The sequence below is a fragment of the Bubalus bubalis genome, chromosome 24 (assembly GCF_019923935.1).
Source record: "Bubalus bubalis isolate 160015118507 breed Murrah chromosome 24, NDDB_SH_1, whole genome shotgun sequence".
NCBI lineage: Eukaryota > Metazoa > Chordata > Mammalia > Artiodactyla > Bovidae > Bubalus > Bubalus bubalis.
The window spans coordinates 32,785,401-32,804,817 of NC_059180.1; positions in this window are offsets into that span (position 1 = coordinate 32,785,401).

Here is a 19,417-nt window from a genome sequence, read left to right on the forward strand (position 1 = left end):
GCAGTGCATTCTGTTCTGTCATTGACTCTGGGCTTAGGGATGTGTGTTACTTAGGTAATGAGATGTTAGCAAATGGGACCTAAGAAAAACGTCGTAAAAGCCTGTTTTCACTTCCCTCTCATGTCCCTCTGCCATGACAGTGAGGCCATCTTTGGGCTAAACCATGGAAGGTTATTCGTGGAGCTAAGCCAAGTCACTCCAGGGGTCCCAGCCAAGGCCATTCCAAACCAGTGACCCTGAGACATGCAGGACCAAGTGCTGCAGACGCACAGATGATGATAGGTGTACGAGTGAGTCCAACCGAGTCCACAAGAGCTGCCCAACCCACCCAATAAACACTGTTTTAAACCGCTGTGTTTGGGGTGGTGACAGACACATCCCAGGCCGCCACCTCCATCATCGCTACTGCCTAGGCTCAGGCCCTGTCCTCCTGGGTCTACAATAGTTTCTGTATCTGCCGGTCCAGGCTACGCTGACCAACATCCTCCAGGCTGCACAGGCTCAAGGCAGCAAAGTTTATTTTTGGCTCCGGCTTCATTGACAGAGGCCCCTGTTCATGGCTGCTCAGGGATGCAGACAGAAGTGCCATCATGTGACACTGCCACCATCGGAACACAAATCTTCAACGGTGGAGAGTGTGAATTGGAGTGAATTTAAGCTTCTGTTGAAATACATCTGCCCAGACATGAAAGCTGTCTGCTCACTTTCCACCAGCGAGATTCAGTCCCAAGGTCACCCCCAGAGAGGCGCAGGGAGTGCAGCTCTAGATGCCTGGGGGAAGAGACCTAGAGGGTGGTGGGCCCTGACTGTCGCCCATAGATCCGCATGAGGTTTCTCTAGTAGAGATCTATTGAGCTTTCCCCCATACAAATCTCATGGTGTCACTCTGCTGCTCTTAAATCTGCAATGGCTCCCTATGGCCCACAGGCTAGCACCCAATCTTCACATGACTCTCAGTGGCCTCTATGACCCAACTGACCTATCCAGTCTCATTTCTTGTCCTGGGGTAAAGACTGGGCCCTAACCACTGAACAGCTGGTGTTTCCCTGGGGACCCCAGCCCATTACTCTCGTTCACAGAGGTCCTTCTGGAGGGACCCCCCTACCCCCCAGACCCTTGCCTGTCCATCCATCACCCAGTCCCCCCAAGAGATCTCTCAGCATCTTCTCACAGGTACCGTTCCTGGTCTGTGAAATTTGTGAAACTGACTGCGCCCCCTTTCCCGAATTCAGTGTGTTCCAAAGGTCCGAGCCCAGTTTTCTCCTTTAGGAACTTTTGAAGCATGAGCTAACTTACAAAAATTGGCATTTGGCATTTGCAAGTTGACATTTCCTTTACATTTATTTAGTCTCATGAGTTTGAAATAAGACTTTAAAATTTTCATTTCAGTCCTCCTGACTGTAGATGGCCACGATGACTAAAACAACAAAATTAAAGTTTAGGGGGTTCCTAAACTTTAATTCTAGTGGTTAGCACTCTGGGCTTTTATTGCCATGGTGCAGATTCAATCCGTGGTTGGGGAACTGAGATTTTGCAAGCCCTACAGCATAGCTCAAAAAAAAAAAGACCCCCAAAAAAAAAACACAAAAACCAAGAGAGAGAGAGAAACAAAAGAAATAACAGAATTAAAGTTTAAAACATTGTAGATTTAAATAGCTAAATGTTTAAATGATTTTAGAAATAAGTTTGTAAAACTATAGACAGTGAAAAGATTAGTGGTTGCCAGGGGTTGGAGAAGGGTAAAGAGAGAGTGACGAAAAACACAGGGGTCTTTAGGGCAGTGTCAACTTAAAAAAAAAAAAAAAAAGGAAAATGTGAGAGTTGCAAGTTAAGTTTTTTTTATCTGGGGCAAAATAAGGGCTGCAGCCTGGGAACCAGTACCTCAGATAGCTCTGAGAAACTACTCCAAAGAGGTAAGAGAAAGGTCAGTATATATGTGATTTTGGTGAAGGGGGAGTATGTGCAATCAAGCACGCATTTTTTGCTGAAGGTTCCTGCTGGTCATGAAAAGTCATCGTGAAGGATTTTAGTGCTTTTCTAGATATGAGGAGATGCAAGAATTGGGCTCATAAAATCAGCTCCTAAAAATATCTATCTGAAGACCTGTCCTGCCAGTTTCCCAGAGCACCGAGTGCCTCATTTCTGCTCTCCACCCTGCACTCCTTTCAGGGGGTGTTGAAGGTCAGCAGCTGCAGCAGCACGTGATTTGATCCTTGCAGAGGTGGATGTCCATGAGTGCACGCACGCTCAGTCATGTCTGACTCTGCAACCCAAGGACTGTAGCCCATCAGGCTCCTTTGTTCGTGGAATTTTCCGGGCAGTAATGCTGGAGTGGGGTGTCACGTCCTTCTCCAGGGGATCTTCCCAACCCAGGGATTGAACCTAAGTCTCTTACGCCTCCTGCACTGGCAGGCAGATTCTTTACCACTGCACCACGTGGGAATCGGCAGAGGAAGACGGTAAATGCCCATTTGTAGCTGACAGCACTGAAACCATTCTGTGTGAACTGTCATGGTGGCCACAGGACATCATGCATTTATCAAATCTCACAGAAGATGCGTTAAGAGTGAAACCTAACATAAACCATGGACTTTAATACTAATGTATCAATACTGGTTTACCAATGACAACAAACGTCCCACACCAATGCTAAATGTTAATAATAATGGGGGCAATGGGGTGGGGGGTTATATGGTAACGCTTTGAACTTTCATCAAGTTGTTTTTTCTGCACACTTAAAACTGCTCTAAAAGCAAAACTTGTTTATACTTCTGAACTTATTAGAGCTTAAATCTGCACTAAGACTGGATATACTGGGACCCTGGATATATATTAATACTTTCTACAGCAGAGTTTCTCCACCTGCAATGCAGGAGACCCAAGCTGTATTCCTGGGTCAGCAAGATCCCCTGGAGAAGGGATAGGCTATCCACTCCAGTATTCTTCCACTTCCCTAGTGGCTCAGGCAGTAAAGAATCCACCTGCAATGTGGGAGACCAGGGTTCAATCCCTGGGTGGGAAAGATCCCCTGGAGAAGGGAATGGCAACCCACTGCAGTATTCTTGCCTGGAGAATCCCATGGACAGAGGAGCCTGGCGGGCTACAATCCATAGGGTCACAAAGAGTCGGACACAACTGAGCGACTAAGAACAGCTCTACACAGTATAATCACCTGAGGTATTTTATGCAGGGGTCCTTCTCCCCCACACCAATTAAGTCACAATCTTGTGGGTGGGGCCTGGGCTGGTAAAGAGGTTCTGAACACAGTTTCTAATGTGGGAGGTAGGTGTGTGTGTGGGGGAGGGGCGGGGGGGTGGTTCCCCAGATCAATGAAAAATGCCCTGGACACCAGCTGGATGGATTATACTTCAACAGCTTTGACACTATTGGAGTTAGCATCAGAGTTTCAGAGTTCACAGTTTAAGGGCTCAGTCTTACAAGGGAATGACAGAGGATGAGATGGTTGGATGGCATCACTGACTCAATGGACATGAGTTTGACCAAGCTCCGGGAGTTGGTAATGGACAGGGAGGCCTGGCGTGCTGAGGTCCATGGGAAAAGAATGGGACATCACTGAGCGACTGAACTGAACTGAACTTACAAGACTGCCCTCCTCCCCAAGATGCCAGTTGCAAACCTGTGCTTCAGATTGCCTGGTTACAACTCAGAGGTTCCCATGACCTCCTTCCTTTTTTTTTTTTTTTTTTTATGTGGACCATTTGTAAAGTTTGTATTGAATGTGTTACACTATTGCTTCTGTTGTTTTTATGTTTTAGCTTTTTGGCCATGAGGCATACAGGATCCTAGATCCCCGGGCAGAGATCCCCAGCATTGGAAGGTGGAGTCTTAACCAGTGCACCACTGGGGAAGTCCCTCCCCTTTGGATTTGTTTAATCTGCTAGAGCAGCTAACAGAAATCGGGGAAACATTTTACTTCCTAGATTTAAGTAAGTTTATCCTAAAAAGTTTAAGTACGTTTATCTGGTTTATCCTAAAATCTTGGGAACAGCTGGATGGAAGAGATACACAAGGAATGGCATGAGGAAAGGGCGCCGGGAAGTCCAAGCTCTATCCAGGTGTATTTCTCTCCCCAAACCTCTGAGTTTTCATCAACCTGGAAGCGCTCCAAACCCTGTCCTCTAATGGAGGTTTCATTACCAATCATCAGCAATTGGTTCAAGTTCCAGCTCTATTCTGCTCCCGGAGATGGGAGTGAAAGCTCAAACCTGCCAATCACTTGGATGGTTCCCCTGGCAACCAGCCCCCACCCCCAAGAGAGGGCCGCAGTCGCCTAATAAACATAACAATAGACACATTTATCACCCTCAGCTGCTGCTGCTAAGTCGCTTCAGTCGTGTCCGACTCTGCGATCCCATAGACGGCAGCCCACCAGGCTCCGCCGTCCCTAGGATTCTCCAGGCAAGAACACTGGAGTGGGTTGCCATTTCCTTCTCCAATGCATGAAAGTGAAAAGTGAAAGTGAAGTCACTCAGTCGTGTCCAACTCTCAGCAACCCTCAGTCGTTAGGAAATTCGAAGGATTTTAGGAGCTCTCTGCCAGAAATGGGGACGAAGACCAAATATACGTTTCTTATTATAAATCATATCCCAGCACGTTTTTAAAAACTCCTCCAGAGTTTCTAGCAAAGGCACTACAGACTTCCATGGTTGGGATGGGTAAGATGGGTGAAAGCACAAGACAGGTGTTTACAGTTCCTGCTCTGAGGTCAGACAACATGTGTTCAAATCCAGACTCTAATGAGCTGAGTAACTCTGGGCTAGTCCCTTCGTGTCTCCAGCCTCAGCCTGCTCATCTGTAAAACGGGGATAAGAGCAGTTGCTCCACGATGTTGCTGTGGGAATAAAATCATCTGATTCATGCAAAGCAGCAAGCACAGAGATCCAACATACGTTTCTGTTTGAGTTTATGTTGTAGGAGAGAGTTGCAATGGTGAGATCCGCATCCTTGTTTACAGATGGGGAAACTGAAGCCTAGACACGGAAAGTGGCCCCTAATCACACAGCAGGCTAGCAGATGAAACAAGACTGGCACCAGTGTCAAATTGATTGCAAATTCAGATGCCAATTCAGCCGAGCCTAAAACACGCTGCAGGTGGTGAAAACACTACCCTTTGAAAAGCACAGGAGGTGCATGCAGTTCCCAGTGTTACCACTAGGTGACGTTCTTACCCTATCTATGACCAAAGTAGTCAGGAAATGGACAAAAATTTTATGTACAAGAGTAGAGAATTTCCTACCTCTTCCCTGTGCGTGCCTGCTAAGTCGCTTCAGTCATGTCCAACTCTGTGCGACCCTATGGACTGTAGCCTTCCACGCTCCTTCGTCCATGAAATTCTCCAAGCAAGAATACTGGAGTGGGTTGCTGTGCCCTCTTCCAGGGGATCTTTCTGACCCAGGTATCGAACCCACATCTCTTCAGTCTCCTGCATTGGCAGGTGGGCTCTTTACCACTAGCGTCACCTGGGAAGCCCACCTCTTCCCTGCTGCTGCTGCTGCTAAGTCGCTTCAGTCGTGTCCGACTCTGTGCGACCCCATAGACAGCAGCCCACCAGGCTCCCCCATCCCTGGGATTCTCCAGGCAAGAACACTGGAGTGGGTTGCCATTTCCTTCTCCAATGCATGAAAGTGAAAAGTGAACGTGAAGTTGTTCAGTCGTGTCTGACTCTTAGCGACCCCATGGACTGCAGCCTACCAGGCTCCTCCGTCCATGGGATTTTCCAGGCAAGAGTACTGGAGTGGGCTGCCATTGCCTTCTCCAACCTCTTCTCTAGGATCCAGCAAAAATATTTAACAGAGGATTTTATATACTGTAGGCACTTAATATATAACTGAGTCAAAAAATGAGGTTCAGATCCATTATCTATGGAACTGACTCCTGTGCTAGTTAAGAACGTAGATTTTTGAATGTCTGAGTTCAAATTCCAGCTCCCTATTTATCAGCTTTAAAATCTTTTCTTCATAGTTTCCTTAGTTTCTTCCTCTGTAAAATGACAGTGATAATATTGACTACCTCGGAGCGTTAAAAAAGTTAACGGGATTAAAACAAGTTTTAAAAAAAATGCCTCATACATTTGAGTGGTATATGGATGTTAGCAATTGTTAGTTTATTTCTCAAACAGCGTTATTGGGGGTTAACTGATAGAAAACAGACTGCATGTATTTAAAGCATACAGTTGATAAGTTTTGACTTATATATACTGTCTGGAGAAGGAAATGGCAACCCACTCCAGTATTCTTGCCTGGAGGATCCCATGGACAGAGAAGCCTGACGGGTTATAGTCCATGGGGTTGCAAAGAGTGGAACACAAACTTACCGAGTAAACAACCACCACCATACTGTACCTGTGAAACCGTCACCGCAATCAAGATAGTGAACTGTGAACTGAAAAATTCAGTCACAACCTGAAAAGAGAGAGTTGTTTTATTCGGTGGGAATTCTTAGGACTGCAAGCCCCGGAGGCAGCATCTCAAGTGGCTCTGAGCAAACTGCTCCAAGGAGCTGGGGGAAGGAGTCAGGTTATATAGAAGTTTGCAACAACAGGCAGGTAGGCTGAACGTCAGAGATGTCTGTTGATTAAGGAAAACCAGGTATCTCAAGTTAAGGCATTTAGCGCTCGTCTATGTGTGGGAAGATGCAGGCATCTGGGCTCACGGAAATCATTCCATTCATGTGCTTCTCAGTTATCTGGGGCTGGTATCCTGCTTCTAGACTTTATTACATCCTTAGTTCCCATAGGGGCTTCCCTGGTGGCTCAGACGGTAAAGAGCCTGTCTGCAAAGTGGGACACCTGGCTTCGAAGTCAGGTAGAGAAACGACACCGGAAGTGGACCGTGCTGGTGCCCTGATCTCAGACTTCCAGAACCGTGAGAAATCCACTTCCGGTGTTTATGGTATGATGTGTCACTCCGTGGTATTTTGTACGGCAGCCTCTGTTGACCAAGTGAAAGTGAAAAGTGTTACTCAGTTGGGTCTGACTTTTCGCGACCCCAGGACTGGAGCCCACCAGGCTCCTCTGTCCAGGGAATTCTCCAGACAAGAATACTGGAGTGGGTTGCCATTTCCTTCTCCAGTGGAATCTTCCCAATCCAGGGATCCAACCAGGGTCTCCCGAATTGCAGGCAGATTCTTTGCCGTCTGAGCCAGCGGGGAAGCCCATTGACTAAACCATACCTTTAATCTCATCCTGTGCATTTTTCATCTCAGACATTGTAGTTTTCATCTCTAGAAGTTCAACTCAGGTTTTTGTTTTTTAAATATCTTCCATGTCTCCACTTAACGTGCCAACTTTTTCTCTAGCTTCTTGAACACATAGAACACAGTTATAATAGCTTTTAAAATGTCCTTGACTACGAATTCTGTTATCCATGCCATTTCTGGTTTGGGTTTAATTGATTGATTCTCCCCTATCACTCTTGTGGATCCTGGTTTCCTACCTCTTTGCATGCCTGGTATTTTTTTTTTTTTTTAATTGCAGCCGTCTCCAACATTTCTGCACCAGGGTTTTGCAGAAGACATTTTTTTCCATGGACTGGAGTGGGGGTGGGGAAGGTTTCAGGATGATTCAAGCTCATTACATTTATTGTACATTTTATTTCTATTATTATTACATCAGTTCCATCTTAGATCATCAGGCATGCGATCCTGGAGGTTGGGAACCCCTGTTTTATTAGGCATTGTGAATTTTACCTTATTTTGTGCTGAAAATTTCTTGTATTTTACATTCTTAATCTTTTTTTTTTCCTGCACAGGGAATGGACTGGAAACATTTTAATCTCTGGGGTTCTACTTTTAAACTTTGTTAAGCAGGACCAGAGTGATATTGAGTCTAGGGTTTGCTGTTTTTTGGTCGCTAAGTTGTGTCTGACTCTTTGCGACCTCATGGACTGTAGCACACCAGGCTTCCCTGTCCTTCACTATCTCCCGGAGTTTGCCCAAACTCACTGGGCTTCCCTGGTGGTTCAGATGGTAAAGAATCCATCTGCAATGCGGGTGACCTGGGTTTGATCCCTGAGTTGGGAAGAGTCTCTGGAGGAGAGCATGACAATCCATTCCAGTATTCTTGCCTGGAGAATCCCCATGGATAGAGGAGCCTGGCAAGCTACAGTCCATGGGGTCGCAAAGAGTCAGACATGACTGAGCGACTAAGCACATGTTAATCAAGTCGGTGATGCAATCCAACCATCTCATCCTCTGTAGTCCCCTTCTCCTCCAGCCTTCAATCTTTCCCAGCATCAGGGTCTTTTCTAATGAGTCAGCTCTTTGCATCAGGTGGCCAAAGTATTAGAGCTTCAGCTTCAGTATCGGTCCTTCCAATGAATACTCAGGGTTGATTTCCTTTAGGATTGACTGGTTTGATCTCCTTGCTGTCCAAGGGACATTCAAGAGTCTTCTGCAACACCATAGCTCAAAAGCATCAATTTTTTGGCACTCAGCCTTCTTTGTGGTCCAACTCTCACATCCATACATGACTACTGGGAAAACTGTAGCTTGGACTATCTGGACCTTTTTCAGCAAAATGAGTCTGAGGCTAATTTTGCCCTAATCCTGAGGCAAAACCCTCTGGCTATTTGACCCGATGTCACACAGATGATGAAATCTACTGAGCGTGGTGTGATGGGGAACAATTCCCAGCCTGGGGGGTGGGGCTCTGGGGATGGCTCCCTCTGATGCTCTTGGGTGATCCTTCCCCAGCCCGAGGTCATTTCCTCACAAGTGTACACTGATCTTGCTCACCTGGAGACCCTCGGAGAGTCTCTCTGGACAGCATCCTTCTCTTCGGAGCTCTGCCCTTCAGACCCTGCACACCCTGGTGTCCCACCTCCCAGCTCCCTTAACTGGAGATGTTCTCCCTGCACCACGGCCTGGAAACTACCTGTCCAGGCGGTGAGCTTGGACGATAGGGGGACTCACCTCATTTGTTTCCCATCAGAGAGGACTGTCCTTCATGCCTGATGTCCGGTGTCTTGAAAATCATTGTTCCATATATTCTGGGTGTTTTTTTGAGTAGTTTCAGATGGGAGGGTACAGTCAATCTCCATTATCCAATCTTAGCCAGAAGTTGATGCCCTATTAGGTTACATATATGAATATATTACATATAATATATAGTATACTATTTATGTATTGGGGGCTTCGCTGGTGGCTCATATAGTAGAGAATCCACCTGCCATGCAGGTGACCCAGGTTTGATCCCTGGATGGGGAAGATCCCCATGGAGAAGGGAATGGCTACCCACTCCAGTATTCTTGCTTGGAGAATGCATATATTATATAGATACTAACATAAAATTACAATGATCCTTGAACAACATAGGTTTAACTGCACATGTCTAGTTATACCTGGATTGATTTTCAATATTAAATGTTATAGTACTACACAGTCTACAGTTGGTTAAACCCAAGCATATGGAATGGTGGATAATTAGGGCTGACTATAAATTATACTTGGGTTTTCAGCTGTGTTGATGGGTGGTGCCCCTATCTTCCCTACACTGTTCCAGGGCCAACCCTGTATGTATACCAGTTTGGAAGGTTTAACAAAAAAAAAAAAATTCTCCCCACGTGTATTCATTCCAGTCCTGTCCCTGCCCAAGATAATCATTCTGACTTCTGTGTATCTTTCCAGAAATGTTTGTCATTATACAATTATCTAAGTATCTGCTTGTGTGTGCATCCTCAGTTATGTCTGACTCTTTCTGTCCCCGTGGACTATAGCCAGCCAGGTTCCTCTGTCCATGGGATTCTCCAGGCAAGAACACTGGAGTGGCTTGCCGTACCTTCCTCCAGGGGATCGTCCTGGCCCAGGTATCGAACCCATGTCTCCTGTGGCTCCTACATTGCAAGTGGGTTCTTTACCCACTGAGCCGCCTGGGAAGCCCATGTATCTGATTAAGTGGTACCCTATTGTATGCATTGTTCTATATCTTTCTTTCTTCACTTATATCTTAAAAATCTTTTCCTATTGGCAAATATAAGCCTAACCTTTCTTTCTTTCTTTTTTTTTTTTTAATGCTGCAGAGTTCTCCATAGAATAGGTGTTTCATATTTCATTCAGCCATCCTGTACCAAAAGCCATTTGGTTTTTTCCCTGTTACAAGTAATGTGGCAGTGAGTGTGTATAGACATATGTTTTAGCATACATGTACGCTTACTCCTTGGAAGAAAAGTTATGACCAACCTAGATAGCATATTCAAAAGCAGAGACATTACTTTGCCAACAAAAGTCTGTCTAGTCAAGGCTATGGTTTTTCCTGTGGTCATGTATGGATGTGAGAGTTGGACTGTGAAGAAGGCTGAGCACCGAAGAATTGATGCTGTTGAACTGTGGTGCTGGATAAGACTCTTGAGAGTCCCTTGGACTGCAAGGAGATCCAACCAGTCCATTCTGAAGGAGATCAGCCCTGGGATTTCTTTGGAAGGAATGATGCTAAAGCTGAAACTCCAGTACTTTGGCCACCTCATGCGAAGAGTTGACTCATTGGAAAAGACTCTGATGCTGGGAGGGATTGGGGGCAAGAGGAGAAGGGGACAACAGAGGATGAGATGGCTGGATGGCATCACTGACTCGATGGACGTGAGTCTGAGTGAACTCTGGGAGATCGTGATGGACAGGAAGGCCTGGCGTGCTGAGATTCATGGGGTCGCAAAGAGTCAGACACGACTGATCGACTGAACTGAAATGAACTGATGTGTGTGTCTGAAGGGAGATTTCCAGAAAGACTGCCAGGTCGTTGGACACCAGCCAGGACCAGTGCGCTAAACACCGAAAAGACATCTTTTGAAATTCAAAGTGAAAAAAAAAAAAAAAAAAACTACATTGTAAAATATAAATCTCATTTTTGAATGATACAAAGTGACAAGGATGCTGAATTGAAAGCAGCTTCTTCCTGGACTTCTTTTTCTCTCTTTCCTGTGTTTGCCCTTATTATGCGGGCTTTTCTAAGCACTGCTTGGAGCCACCGCCTGTGAGATTTTGGCTTCGAGGAAGGACAAGTGGCAGATTCTACCTACCTGCAGGGGGCACCCAAGGAACGCTTGCTGACTTGCTGCGTTGATTTGCTTGCAGCCGAAAGTAGTTCTATTGCTGGACAGCATTTCTCCAGCGGTCACCTAAGACGATCTCCAGGCCTTCTGTAGGCAGATGGGTTTCACGTTAATTTCACAGACGCGGCGCTGTCCCTTCACTGGCTGGGAAGTCAGGCAGTCATCTCAATGCGGTAGCTGCAGAGAGAGATGGAAATAAAACACAGTCAGTGGGATGCTGGCCGGGAGGGAGGTTCCTGATGCGGTAGAGGCTTGGGCCACACCACTCAGGTAGTGGGTCAGGTCTCCCGTCCCCCACACGCCAGCCGCTCCTAGTCCACTTCCCCCAGATGATTCAGAACGTGAATGAGTTTTCCATCAGCCAGAAAGCGATTGAAAAAAAAAGTTTTAGTGGTGGATGTGGAATCTCTAAGCTGGTGCTAGTGGTAAAGAACCTGCCTGCCAGTGCAGGTAGATGTAAGACACTTGGGTTTGATCCCTGTGTTGGGAAGATCCTCTGGAGGAGGGCATGGCAACCCACTCCAGTACTGTTGCCTGGAGAATCCCATGGACAGAGGAGTCTGGCAGGTTGCAGTCCATGAGGTTGCAAAGAGTTGGACACCACTGAAATGGCTAAGCACGCATGCAGGAGGGATTTCTAAGCAGTGGTTTATCTAATGTATTTGACACCCAGAGTAGACAGTGATTTTAACACCTTTTTCCTCTATACAACTGTATTCCCAATAATAACTATATTCCTGGTTAGCATCTTGGTTTTGCTATAGTTGAAAGATATAAAGATTACATTTCAATTTTTTTTTTTTTTTGGTCTGTGGGGCATGTGGGATCTTAGTTTCCCAACCAGGGAATGAACCTGAACGAACCCCGTGTGTGGAAGGCAGTCTTTAATCACTGGACCACCAGGGAGGTACTCAGTCCAGTAAAAGACTTTGTGCATGAACTAAAATGTCCATGTGCCAAACAAAAATATCATACTTGAGGGTCACACTCTGATTCACTGTTTTGAATTCTAGACACAAGTAAGAACTCCCAGTGGTCACAAAGGATGACAGATGGAAGCAGCCTCTGTTCTGGTTTCTTGGTTTTCCCATTACGCCTCACCTTGTGTGTGTTGAGTCTACTGTCCGGATGCAGGGGGCAAAACACCCCAAGGGTTTGGAGAAATGAACTGAGCCCAGAGACAGAAAGACAATTCCCAGGTGTCAGGAACTTACTCTCTAAAGCAACATGTGTGACCTAGCCTGAGTGTGAGGGGGCTGACTGTGTTGCTGGAAGTTTCCTGAGTTAACTTCTATGGATAACACAATATTTATTAAAAACTAAGTAATAAAAAGTGCTGATTTGCAACTTGTTCAGTCGCTCAGTTGTGTCCAACTCTTTGCGACCCCATTGACTGCGGCATGCCAGGTTCCCCTGTCTCCCAGAGTTTGCTCACATTCATGTCCATTGAGTTGGTGATGTTATATAACCATCTCATCCTCCTTTGCCCACTTCTCCTTTTGCCTTCAATCTTTCCCAGCATCAGGATCTTTTCCAATGAGTCAGTTCTTTGCCTCAGGTGGCCAAAGTATTGGAGCTTCAGCTTCAGCACCAATTCTTCCAATGAATATTCAGGGTTGATTTCCTTTAGGATTGACTAGTTTGATCTCCTTGCAGTCCAAGGACTCTCAAGAGTCTTCTCCAGCACCACAATTTGAAAGCATCAATTCTTCAGTGTTCAGGCTTCTTTTATGGTCCAATTCTCACATCTGTACATGGGTACTAGAAAAACCATAGCTTTGACTACACAGACCTTTTATTAAAACTCAACAGTAACCAAAACAGAATTACTATATGACCCAGTAATTCCACTTTTAGGCATCTATTCAAGAAAATTGAAAACTGACATCCACACAAAAACTTTTATGGAAATGTTCAGAGCAACATTATTCATACCAGCCAAAAAGCAGAAGCAGCCCAAATGTCCATCAATGGATGAATGGTAAACAAAACGTGATCTAGCCATACAATGAGATAGCATTCAGCCACGAAAAGGAATGGAGTACAGACACCTGCTACACTGTGGATGAACCTGAAACACCCCGCTGCCCATCCTTTAGGAGATGGGCACTGTCCAGAAGTTTCCCAGCTGGCACATTCAATGTATTTCAGGATTTTTTTCTTTCTAAATTTTTAAAAATTCCTTGGGCCTTTCAGACTGAGTTATCACATTTTACTATTCATTTTTGCTGAGTTTTGGTTGAACCATGACCAACTTTTTGAATTTACCTTTCTCATTTAATGGCATTTTAAATGCTGTTACTTCATCCATTCATCCATCTGCCCACCTGAGGCAGGAAATAAATGCTCCCCCACTGCCCCCGCCGAGGTCAAAAGGGGAGTGATGCTATGTGATGCTAACTCCCCATAGGCTTCTTTGGTAGAATCCATCTTAGCTGAGAGATGCGTGTGCACGCCTGGGAGGACCCTGCTGCTGCTGCTGCTGCTGCTAAGTTGCTTCAGTCGTGTCCGACTCTGTGCAACCCCATAGATGGCAGCCCACCAGGCTCCCCCATCCCTGGGATTCTCTAGGCAAGAACACTGGAGTGGGTTGCCATTTCCTTCTCCAATGCATGAAAGTGAAAAGTGAAAGGGAAGTCACTCAGTCGTGTCCGACTCTTAGCAACCCCATGGACTGAATACCAAATATGGACTCAGAACAGGCAAATCAAAATGATTGCCCAAAGGACACCCAGAAGACATGCCCCATAAAAGTGATTCAAAAACCACGAAGGCACAACTCTCTCTCTGAGCCCACTCGAGTGTCTATACACACATGCTGTATTCTTTTTCCTCCTAAAAACACTTTACTTGTTTCACTACTTTCCAACTTTGTGGGAGTTCTTTTCTGCAAAGCCTAAGGGTTGGGGCCTTGTCACTGACCCCGGGTCTAGTGGGTAGGATTTGGTGCTCTCACCACCACGGCCAGACCTCAATCTCAGGCTGGGAACTGAAGCCCTGCTTCGAGTGGCTGCAGGATGAGGCCACCCTAGATGGGGGTGAGATGGGGCCACAAGCCAAAGGATGCAGGCAGACTCTGGAAGCTGGAAATGTCGAGGAATCTGATTCTCCCTGGAGCTTCCAGAAGAAACCAGCCTTCCTCACACCTTGATTTGAGCACCTTGAGCCTCATTTTGGAATTCTGACCTCCAGAGCTATTAATAGTTTAGCCCACATCCCTCTGCAGTTCACAAACAAAGAGGCTTGAAGGTCACCTAACCAGGACGTGGAAAAACCAGACTCCACGTCCGTGTTTTCTGATGTCACACTGATTATCTACAGAAATGGTAGGATTGTCATGATAATCAACAGGCATTCTGTTGCATTTGGAATGACGTGGATTGTTAACTAGACACTGTGATGACTTGGTAATGTAGACAAATTTATTTTGTGTGGTGTCGGGTCACTAACTTTGTGGTGATTTGTGACAGCAGCCGTATGAAACGAACACAACTCTCACCCATGGCACGAATCCAATTTTTTTTTGAGAAAAAAATTGGCACTTAACACTGTATTAGCTTCAGGTGTACCACATATTAATTCGATGTTCGTCTACACTACAAAGTGGTCACAATGTGTAGTTACAATCCACATGATTCCAAATTTAACGGAATGCCTTTGATTATCATACCTACCCTACCATTTCTCTAGATAATCAGTGTGACTTCAGAAAACATGGACATGGAGTTTGGTTTTTGCACTTCCTGGTGAACTTCAAGCCTCGTTTGTGAAATCATCAGTTTCTCACCCTGCTCCGTGGAGCTCTAGGGACTCACATGGAAGGGGCCCCAGCTCCCGCTCCCTCCAGCCAGAGCGTCTCAGGGCCCTGTGTTAAGTGCTCTGCTTCTGTGAGAAAGTTTGTTTGAAGATAACCTTCCATTTTAGACAAAATGAGGCTCAAGGGGCTCAAATCAAGGTGTGAGGAGGGCTGCTTTCTTCCTGGGTCAGGAAGATCCCCTGGAGAAGGGCACGGCAACCCACTTCAGTATTCTTGTCTGGAGAATCCCATGGACAGAGGAGCCTGGTGAGTTACAGTCCATAGGGTGGCAAAGAGTCAGACAGGACTGAAGTGACTGAGCATGCACCCATAGCCAATTAACCATGTGATAGTTTCAGGTGGACAGCAGAGCAACTCAGCTACACATATACATGTATCCATTCTCCCCCAACTCCCCTCCCTTCCAGGCTGTCGCATGGCATTGAGCAGAGTTCAATGTGCGATACAATAGGTCCTTGTTAAAACTGCTGCATTTAAAAAATTGTTTATAATAGGGAATTCCCTGGCAGTCCAGTGGTTAGGATTCCATGCTTTCACTACCAAGGGCAAGGCTTCAATCCCTGGTCGGGGAACTGAGATCTCATGTAGCATGGCCAAAAAAAAAATTTTTTTTACAGTAAAATGGGGGAGAAATAGAAACCCAATATCACTGATATGTTCTCTGAGCTCCCTCTCAGCCCCACTATAGGCACATTTGGGGTTTTTAGCTGACTCTCCTCCCTGCCCCCTACCTTGAGAGAAACAGAGGACACTACCAGAGCCATTTCTGAAGACTGGCTGTGTGCCCTTGGGTAAATAAAGGCAACTCTCAGTTTGCCCCCTGTAAAATGAGGGCAGGAATAATGCCATGATCAAAAGGATTAATGCAATGATGTGGCGAAGCATAGCATAATAATAATAGTAATGTCAGCTGTTGATCACCCACCATGCTGAGTACCTTGCTAGGTCTATACTTGATTCTCATAACTTCCCTCCACAAGGCATGATTCCCGGCATTTTTCCAGGCTGGAAGAGGGGGCTGGGATTCCACTTGATGGAAAGGCCTCCTCAGTCAGGACAGCACTGAGCGGATTCCCCTGCGTGAAAATTTCCTGGCCACACAGCCCCTCAACCACTGTCACTGACTCAGCAACCGACGGTTTGTAAGCAGGTTGGAGTGGAGGCCGGGACAGTGATCTATGGATCCGAAAACATGATTCATTGAGATCAGCCTCTCCCCTACTCTCCACCCCTGTGAGTGCAAGTTCGTGTGCCCGACCCACAGGGCGGCCAAACAGACTGAAATACTGGAGTCTGGAGCAGAGAAAGGTTGATTGCAGGGCCAGGCAAAGAAAAAGATAGATGGCTTAGGACCCAAAACACTGCCAGCTCAGCTTTTGGCAAAGAGTTTTTAAAAAGTCAGGTGATGGAGGAGTTCACAGGGTATGTGTTCAGCTCATGCACAAGTTTCTGATTGGCTGATGGTGAGGTGTCATGAGGGTTAACATTAGATTCCAGGAGGCCTGGGGCTGCACTCATCTGGTCATCATGTAGTTAACATCTTCTTTTTGTTGGAGGGAGGGAGGGGTTTTAGAAACTTGCATCCGAGAGGAGCTAAGGCCGAGGAGATGGAGAAATTCTGGTCGGTTACACCCTTGCATAGATTCCTGTCTCTCTTTACAGCAGAGAAAAGATGCACTTGGGTCATATAGATACTGTGTATATTACAGATGAAGTTCTGTATCAGGATTTTGAGCTGAATTCGTCTCTTCAGGGAGCCCCACCTTGCCTAGGAAAATCATGACAGACCTCCCCACCATGGGTGAAAGGCAGCCAGGTCAGTTTCTCTGATGACAGTTTCACTTTGTGGATTTTCGTGGGGTTTGTCCTGGAACATCTCCCCAGAGCTTTCAAGCAAGCAACCTGGAACCCAGGAGAGCAGGACCCCAAATAGATCCCAGCCTGGGGCGAGCTGTCTAGCCTCTCTGGGTTTCTTTAAGTCCCTGCCCCTTCTTCCCAGCAGTCCTGTAACTGGTGCCAGGTAGGAGGCTGTGGCGTTCGTGCCTGGCCCCCCACATGTACAGCACCAGGCTCCTGGCCAAGGGAAACAGGCAGGAACTGCCACCTCTGACAGTCTAAATTAGAAGCCATCTCCCCAGAGCCCCACAGGTGGGAAAATCTTCAGGACAATAAACGGGCATATAAATAATATATAGAACGTATATACCCAGAGGCCCAAAGTCAGAAAGCCTTCAAGATAATACATATTCATGTTAAAAAAAAATGCATGCTTTTCTATCCTGTAACTTCTTCTGGAAGTTATGCTCAGACATGCCCAGAAATCTATGTGCAAGGATGCTTATCGCTTTTAGGCAGAACTACTAAAGCGGGACATTCCTGGTGGCCCCGTGGCTGGGACTCTGTGCTCCCAATGCAGGGAGCTTGGGTTTGATCCCTAGTCAGGGAACTAGATCCCATATACTGCAACCAAAGACTCGGTGCAGCCAAATAAATAAATTTTTAAAAAAGAACTACTAAGGGAAAGAGGCCAAGCTTAAAGGACTGTATTCTACACGATTCTGTTTATATGGCATTCAGTGGGGCTACCTGGGTGGCTCAGAGGTCAACAAACGGCCTGCAAGGCAGGAGATCGGGGTTTGATCCCCGGGTCTGGAAGATCCCCTGGAGAAGGAAATGACAACCCATTCCAGTATTCTTGCCTGGGAAATATGGACAGAGGAGCCTGGCAGGCTATGGGGTTGCAAAGGGTCAGACAAGACCGAGCGCACATTCACACACGCACTGTAGGGATAGAGGACATGTCAGTGGTTGCCAAGTTAGAAGCAGAAGGAAGAGCACAACGATCTTCCTGGGTGGTGGGGACAATTTCATCCCGGTGGTGACCGCGGGCCTGCGTACCTTCAATAGCCTGCATGAGCCAGGTGAATTCCACTGTGTGGAAATTGTACCTCTGCAAACCCGACGTAAAGAAATGAGACTGGGACTGCTATATTTTAAATGGATAACCAACAAGGACCTGCTGTACAGCACAGGGAACTCTGATCAATGTTATGTGGCAGCCTGGATGTGACAGGAGTTTGGGGGAGAGTGGGTATATAGGGCTGAGTCCTTCACTGTCACTTGAAGCTATCACAACATAGTCAACTGGCTATACTCCAATACAAAGTAAAAAGGTTTTCTTAAAAAAAAAGAAATGCAAGAGGTAAGACATTTATTGCAGCAATGTTTAGAGGAAATACCTTTAAATGCCCCATTGTAGAGAATGATCAAATAAATCATAGCACCTCTGTATAATGGAGGGATGTGCAGCTACTAAACGGCAGACAGAGAGGTTTATGAACCAAAATGAGATGATCTCCAAGAGTTACAATTATGTGGAAAACAGTGGGTATGGTGTTTATCATCTATGTAAAAAAGATATAGATTGATATAAGCTTGTATGTGCATAGGATATCTCTAGAAAAATGCAAAGATCTGATAACTGGATTTTATCTGAAAAAACTGAAAGTAGCTGAGTGGTGAAAAAATCTAAACTTTACACTCATAGGTATTGCTTACATTAATTTTTATTTATTTATTTTTATTGAAGTATAGTTGATTTGCAATGTCATGTTGGTTTCAGGTATACAGCAAAATGATTCAGTTTTGGGTATATATATATATACATAAATATGAAAGTGTTAGTCTCTCAGTCTTGTCTGACTCGCTGAGATCCCATGGACTGTAGCTCTCCAGGCTCCTTGTCCATGAAATTCTCTAGCAAGAATACTAGAGTGGGTAGCCACTCTCTTCTCCAGGGGATCTTCCCAACTAGGGATTGAACCCCAATTTCCCGAATTGCAGGCAGATTTTTTACTGTCTGAGCCACCAGGGAAGCCCATATAGATTCTTTTTTGAGATTCTTTTCCATTTTTAGATTTTTTTCCATCATGGGTTATTATGAAATACTGAATATAGTTCCCTGTGCTATACAGTAGGGCCTTGTTGTTTATATTTTTTATTTATAGTAGTGTATATCTGTAACTGCCAAATACCTAATTTATCTTTCTCCCCACCTTCTCTCCTCTTTGATAACTATAAGTTTGTTTTCTATGAGTCTATTTCTATTTTGTAAATAATTTCATCTGTGTCATATTTTAGATTCTACATATAAGTGATATCATATGATATTTTCCATCCTAAAGGAAATCAGTCCTGAATATTCATTGGAAGGACTGATGCTGAAGCTGAAACTCCAATACTTAGGCCACCTGATGCAAAGAGCTGACTCATTTGAAAAGACCCTGATGCTGGGAAAGATTGAGGGCAGGAGGAGAAGGGGACGACAGAGGATGAGATGGTTGGATAGCATCACTGACTCAATGGACATGGGTTTGGGTGAACTCTGGGAGTTGGTGATGGACAGGGAGGCCTGGCGTGCTGCAGTTCATTGGGTCAAAAAGAGTCAAACATGACTGAGTGACTGAACTGAACTGATATGATATTTGTCTTTCTCTGACTCATTTCACTTGGTATAATCATCTCTAGGTCCATCCAT